Raw genomic sequence first — 7,076 nt, 5'->3', positions numbered from 1 at the left:
AGTATTTTTAATTTTAACATGAAAATTACTTTGCACACGGACTATTCAAAACAAATAAACAATATATTTATCGTCAAATCTTTATTTTATTTTATTAAAAATACTTCATTAAAAAATATTATTTTTTGTATGTGAAAGACTTATAATGTTGACGGAAATTGTGCCAAATTTTGTGAAGATATACACGCTATATTGAAAGTTAGAAGTATTAAATTTATAAAGACTTTAAATGAGTACAAAGAGGTCACGTGGTCAGTCAAATTTAAGAAGCCCGTGTTGAGAGCGTTAACTGAGTATTGTTGCATAATTAATACCTTGTACTGTGTTGAAAGTTCTAGACACTGGTCAGTCTATAAAGACATGTACAAAATGTAGTTCAAGTTAAGTTAGACAAAATTAATTAGAGATAAACAAATCTAAACTGTGTGTTTGTGAGTTGCTTTTTCTTAAAGTAAAATTATTGCAGATTGTATTGTAACAACAGAGTAGAGAAGAATAATTTGTTTTGTCAATTATGTTCTAAAGTAACTGAACAAACCTGTGTGGACTTTTGACAAAAAAAGAGAATTATTTAAAGCTCTGGATACAACTGTGGTAACCAACAGTGTAATGTAATAACAGAGCAGAAAAGAATAATTTGTCTTCTCAGTTGTGTTCTAACATAACTGAACTAGTATGTGTGGACTTTGACAAAAAAAAATTATTTAAAGCTCTGGATACAATTGTATAGCAAACATTTGTATATATGTTTTACTTGTTTTAATATATTATTTGAAAATAAGTGGACTCTGTACTGTGTTTGTTGTTAAAATTTATCACCAACAAGTCATAGACACCTACCATAAGGAATTTGGCCCACACACACATACAAAATCCTAATACCTAATCACTTAACTTCTGGTCTCTTCAGAGTATTCAGTTTACTAGTTCTATTATGACAACTGATTATATTTGATAAGTTGGTTTGTGTTCTCTAATTCTTCTTTCTTTATTATTCATTGCTCTTTTATGGCTCATAGCACATAAGTGTAGTTTTATCTGTAAGGTCAAGTATATTGTCAGTTGCAAACACCATATTCTAATCTTTTTTTATCACCTAAAAATGAATTGTTGAAATCATAGTACATTGTGGTACATACAATAATATTTGCTTAAAAAACCTTGATGTACTGCAATACTTTTTTTTTGTGGTACCCATTTCTACTCTCCTCTAACTCAGCAGTTAAGCATACATTGATTTTATGCTTACAATTATTAAGAGAATGCTACATCACAAGTCAAAGAATAATAACCACCTTGGTGTTGCATGTTTGCAATAATTAACATAACATTATGTCACATGTCAATCAACAATAACAACCTTGGTGTCACATATATACAATAATAGACATAATACTATATCACAAGCCAATCAATGATAAACATTTTGTACAAAGCATTTGATTGTTGAGTTACATCATACACTGTATTTTAACACTGGACAACATAATTACACAAAATGTAAGTAGGAAACTCGAAAGTTATTATATGTGTAATGTATTCACTGTGGAATAATATATGTCATGTAATGATTATATGTTAACAGAAACATGCATCTGAATGAAGAAATAAAGCTAACTTAATTCTTCATAGCATGTAATCAGTCAAATAATTTTCTAGACCATTAGTTTTGTTGCATTTAATTACAAACAAATGCATGTGAACATGTAAATAATTTATAATTTTGTTGAACTTTGTTCCTTATTAAGTTGGATATGAAAAAACTGTCCACCCTTGTGCTTAACAAAATATATTCTGTAGGGCTATTCTTTAAATTGATTAATGCATATAATGTACACTCTATGAATGACAATAACTGTCAAGAAAATAATCAACTAATTAAGAGTAGGGTTTCTGTTATATCAGTTTTTGATTATTCCAAATATGCAAGTAATATAAATATTGCCATTATGGTTTACCATTATTATTTTAGATTAATTCAGAGTTGCTCATCCTAATCAATCCATTAGTGTTATAACACGTAAGAATAATCAAAATTAGTGTTTCTAATTATTACTATTTTCAGTTATTCGAACTATCCAACTGGGATTATGGAGAGGATGTGGAACCTGTACTTTAACGAAGGACCTAGGATGGGACCACTTCGCATTCGGAATTATGAGGAGATAGTAGACCTCCTTCCATGAACAATATACGAAACCAACATTGATCAAAGAGTAGGCCCATGCACCCCCACCCCCAAACCGGATAGCTTCATAGAAAATCTGAACCGGAATTACAAGTAGGCTCCTGTAGAGGTTGGTACCGCTCCTACTTACATCTGGGAAAAACATCCAGGGACCTGAATAAGAGGGCCCCCAAATTCACCCTTTTCTCCAAGAGTGGAGGAACACACTTTAACACTCTGGAAGAAAAGCCTCTGTCTGCCACCCCAGCAACTGAAAACTGGAGGTGATTAGGACTCCCAAGTTCCACTAGTAGAGTCTGGAGGGGGTAATATGCATTGGGGATTTCTGAGGAACAGTGCTCTGGAAACTGTGCAATAGGTGAACCAAGTTCCCTACATTTTTAAAAGCAAACCATTAGGGTAATGGGAGATAAGTCACAGGAAATAGAATGATTCCAATCAATTCCTACTACCTCAAAATGAATTAGTACAAGCCACATAATACTTGAGGGCCCTAACAGGATATAACAAATGATCAGGATCGGAGCAGTCATAAAGCTGAGAAATGACTGGCAAATGGATTGATGAGAAGGATCTTTCCCCTTCCCTAGCTGTCAGAGTCTTGGGAAGAAAAGACCTATCGGGGTAAAGCAGGAAAAATGTGGAATGATAAAGAGTTTCATGCACATGGATTGTAAACAACCCTGACCAACGATGCCAACAACACAAAAAATACAATTTAAGAGAAAGGTGAAACAAAGAACACGAAGCTAATGGCTCAAAGGAAGGATGAGACAATGCATGTAAAACAACTGTAAAATCCCAATTTGGTAATTGAAAAGGTTGTTGGGTTGGAGAATATGAATAGAGTTGAGTAGACCTGATAGTACTGAGGATTCAAAAACCTTCCAATATTTGAAATACCAAAATGTAGTGGATAAAGATGCCTTATATAAAGTCACCGTAGATGAAGCAAGACCCTTCTCAAATACCCATGTCAAAAAACGGGAAATGGTAGATACTTTAGGATTAAGAGGGTTTAAATTCCACCTAATACACCACTGATGATAAGTATCCCATTTCCATTGACAAATGGCTGTGGTTGGCCTATGGAGAGATTTAGTTAAATACTGAGAAACCTTAGAAGTTAAACACTTATGTTGGGCAAAGGACCACATAACTTCCAAGTATAAAGACTGTGTTTCCAAACATCTGGGTGGAGAATGTCAGATCAATGTTGTCTCAACAGACACTGCCAATGTGGAAGATGTAGAAGTGGACATTCCTGCAAATACCAAAGAAGCAGAAATCATGTTTGAGTTGGCCAATATGGTGCAACCAAGAGAACTTGATAGGGATTAGAACAAACAATAGTCAGAACTAGAGGCAATAGCTGAATTGGGGGGAAAGGCATACAGATATAAATCTGTCCAGTGCTGACTGAACACACCTACTGCCAATGCTTGAGGATGAGGTATTGGAGACCAAAACAACTGCAGTTGAGAATTCCAATGAGTCACAAAGACATTGATCGTTGGAGACCTGAACTGAGAGCAAATTCACCAAAAAACCTTGTGATGTAGCATCCATTCCATCGGAAGAATATGGTTGGGTCGAGACAAGTGATCTACAATTAAATTCCTCTCTCCTGGAAAATGACAAGCTAAAAGACTGATATGATGGGAATGAGCCCAGTAGAGAAGATCCAAGGTATGAAAACAAAAGTCTCGAGAATGTGTGTGTGTCTCCTTGACTACTGTGGAATTGTTGGAATGAATCATGACCATTTTTCCCTTCAAGACAGACAGACTTTGAACCACTGCCCAGGGTACTGCAAGGAGTTCAAGAAAATTGATATGGAGGGTACACTCATCTTCCGTCCAAATACCCTGGAACTCCTGACCTTGAAGATAAGCTCCCCATCCCTGAAGAGATGCATCTGTGAACAGATGGATCTCAGGATGAGGTGGTGGAAAGAGTACCCCAACGGTAGTGTTGTTCTGATGCAACCATCCTTCGCAATCGGCGATGATGCTCCTGAGTAATCAGACAGGATGATTCAAAAGATTGGAATGCATGATCCATTGGTCATGCAGTAACCACTGAAGGGACCTCATATGTGCTCATCCCAAAGGAATGAGAGGTTCGATGGATGCCCACATTCCCAAAAAAGAGAGAACCATCTGTGCAGTAGGAGAAGGAGACATAAATAAAAGTCTTATGGCACTTTCCATGGCTTGAAACCTGATAGGGGTTGGTTGAGTAAGACTTAAGTGACTATTGAAAAACACATCCAGATGGACGAGATATTATGTTGGTGACAATATATAGATTTCTCCGGTCTGTTAAGGAAACCCGCTTTTGTGGAGAATCTGAGTGTTGTTCTGCTAATTGATGGAATGGTGCCAGAAGGAGCCAATTGTCCATATAATGATGTGTGCACAGGTCCAATGCATGTGGATGATGAGAAAAAGCTCAAACAACTCTGCAGAAGACATAAGGTGCTGATGCAAGACCAAGAGGTAGAGCCCTGAACTGCAGCACCTGACCCTTGCGCAAAAATTTCAGAAACCTCTGGGAAGATTCTGTTATGGGAATATGGAGATAAGCATCGGTAACATCGAACTTGTTCATCCAGAGCCTGGCACTAACTGCCATCATAGGTTGAGAAAAGATTCCATAGTAAAGCGAGGATGATCTAAAAATTGGTTGAGTCGAGACAGATCGATAATTGGGGTGTTACAAATTGGGGAGAAATCAAAAGCTTGTTACCCAACATTTCTGTTAGTGGACATCCCAGCATATTATATGCCAAGAATTTTCCTTTGGCTGCTAGAAATTATATGCATGAAGGTCTCTTGGATGTCCATGCAGAGGCACACTTAGATGTCATACTTAAATATTGTCAACTTGCAATTAAAAAATGTGTTGAACTGCTAAGAATTTATTATTCTATAATGTACTGTTTTTTGATCCAATTCCCTGTCAGTTTTACCTATGTCTAATCAATTAGTGTCATGTCTCATGAAAATAACCAACTAGTCAAAATTACCATGACTAATCTTTAATTTTCTATATAATACTAATAGATTTTGAGTAGAAAACTAAGCCTATAGTATATGGCAGGCCTAGACCTATACCAAAGCCCACAACTCAGGACCTAGATCTCCTTCTACTTCTTTAGGTTTTTAATGTTTTATTCACCTCTTAAAGGTGAATGAATAACGATTTATACAAAAGCTGATCAAGAGCCTAAAATATTTAGTAAATATTGGTCTAGCCTATACCTACACACTACAGGCCTCTTAGTCTTAGTAATCAAGGCATTATTATTATTATTAATTGTGTAGTGTTACTTTGACTCACTGTATCTTTCCTTAATTTAAATTTTCTTTTAAGTTAGCATTTTTATTCCTTTAAGTTTAAGTTTAATTAACAATGGCCTATATTATATATATACCCCACTACTTTAGCCCTTTTGCTACATGTAGGAGTTTAAAGTTTAACTAATTAATATTTGCTCAATCATATTAAGTTAATGTTTAACACCGTTAATAGCATTATTAACAGTAAACTTAACTTTAAGTGAAACTGAAAGTGCATCTGTAGTTTGACTATTAATATTAAACCATATGCATAATGATAAAAATTGTATATACACTGTTGTTACCAAGTTAGGCTTCCCGGTACGGTCGTGCGACTCAGCAAGAAAAAAACAAAAAACGCTGTACCTTGTTAATATATATCCATAAGCTATATTATTATTATTTATTATTATAACCTTATAAGTTAGGTTTAAGAAGACTGCAAAGTGACAAATACTAACGTTAATACTGTAACTTGGGCGCAAGTTAAACAGCATCAGCCATTTTTTTCTCTCTTCACACAGTCTGTTGTGTAAATCATGTATAGTATACTATAATTCCTAGTCATATAATAAACAGCATTTATACTTATACTTTACAAATTATAGATCAGTGAAGGCTAATGACATTGACATGAGCTAAACCCAGAGAAACGCTATACTCATATTATAGGTATACTGTACTGTACATTATACAAAACTAAAGTAATAATAATAATTTAATATAATAATAAGGCCTAAAATTTAGTGGTTCTATTTTCAACTTGCAAATTTCATAATCTTACCTCCTCCGTTGTAAAATAATAACGAATAAATATAATTGTAACGCAATTGTTATAACAATTGCAATTGTCAGTTATTTTGAAGTCTTTACGACGTTACTCTAAACAAACACTACCGCGACATAAGCTACTATTAACGTATTTACTCGATACGTCAAGCAAGCTCTATACATAGATCAATGCGTACGACTATTACCATCTGCAAAATGTCTAGCAGTCAACGTCCAAAACGACCTCTTCAACAGATTCATTCAAATTGTTAATATAATAAAATTACCTATTCAAATTGTAATAATCATCCATGAAACATACGAACATTAAATGAAATTCTAAAAATTAAAATAGGTGGTAAGCTAAAATCAAAAAGTCGGTAAACAAAATATTGAAAATGCAGTAGATAAAACTGGGTTTTAACCCGATTTTATAATACACTAATAATCTCTTCTATGGTATAACGTTGTAACAAACATTAAACAGCATGTGGGCTAGACTCACGAAGAAAGTGAAACTAAAATAGTTATATATGAAGAAAGTGAAACGCATGTACGTTAATATTGCAATAGAAATATTGTAAAACTATAGAAGTTGAAAAGGAAAATGTAGTTTAAAGACATTTGGGTAAAACAAAAGTAATTATTTTATAATTGTAGCAAATGAAATAAAATTCTAAGAAATTAAATATTACGATGATTTGTTTTCCTGAGAGGTAACGAGTCTTTATATTCCTGAAAATTATGAATAGCGCAAACTGTTTTTTTAAGGA

General features: G+C 34.2%; 1 protein-coding gene across 5 annotated transcripts in view; it reads right to left on the bottom strand.

Annotated features, from left to right (window-relative positions):
* LOC106459779 (phospholipid-transporting ATPase IA-like) overlaps positions 1–6,669 on the bottom strand; it is an 88,033-nt gene extending 81,364 nt beyond the window's left edge. Inside the window, exon 1 of one of the 5 annotated variants that reach the window (XM_022386319.1) lies at positions 6,591–6,669. The gene's annotated coding sequence lies outside the window, so the exon portion shown is untranslated. Of the gene's footprint in view, positions 1–6,316; positions 6,555–6,590 lie in introns of those variants that run through there. The other 4 variants (XM_022386320.1, XM_022386322.1, XM_013919437.2 and 1 more) reach the window with 4 other exon arrangements.
* Between the last annotated feature and the right edge of the window lie 407 nt (positions 6,670–7,076).

Source organism: Limulus polyphemus, unplaced genomic scaffold, assembly GCF_000517525.1.
Source record: "Limulus polyphemus unplaced genomic scaffold, Limulus_polyphemus-2.1.2 Scaffold660, whole genome shotgun sequence".
Classification (NCBI taxonomy): Eukaryota; Metazoa; Arthropoda; class Merostomata; order Xiphosura; family Limulidae; genus Limulus; species Limulus polyphemus.
The sequence above is the reverse complement of the archived record's forward strand: the minus strand, read 5'-3'. Positions and strand labels throughout refer to the sequence as shown.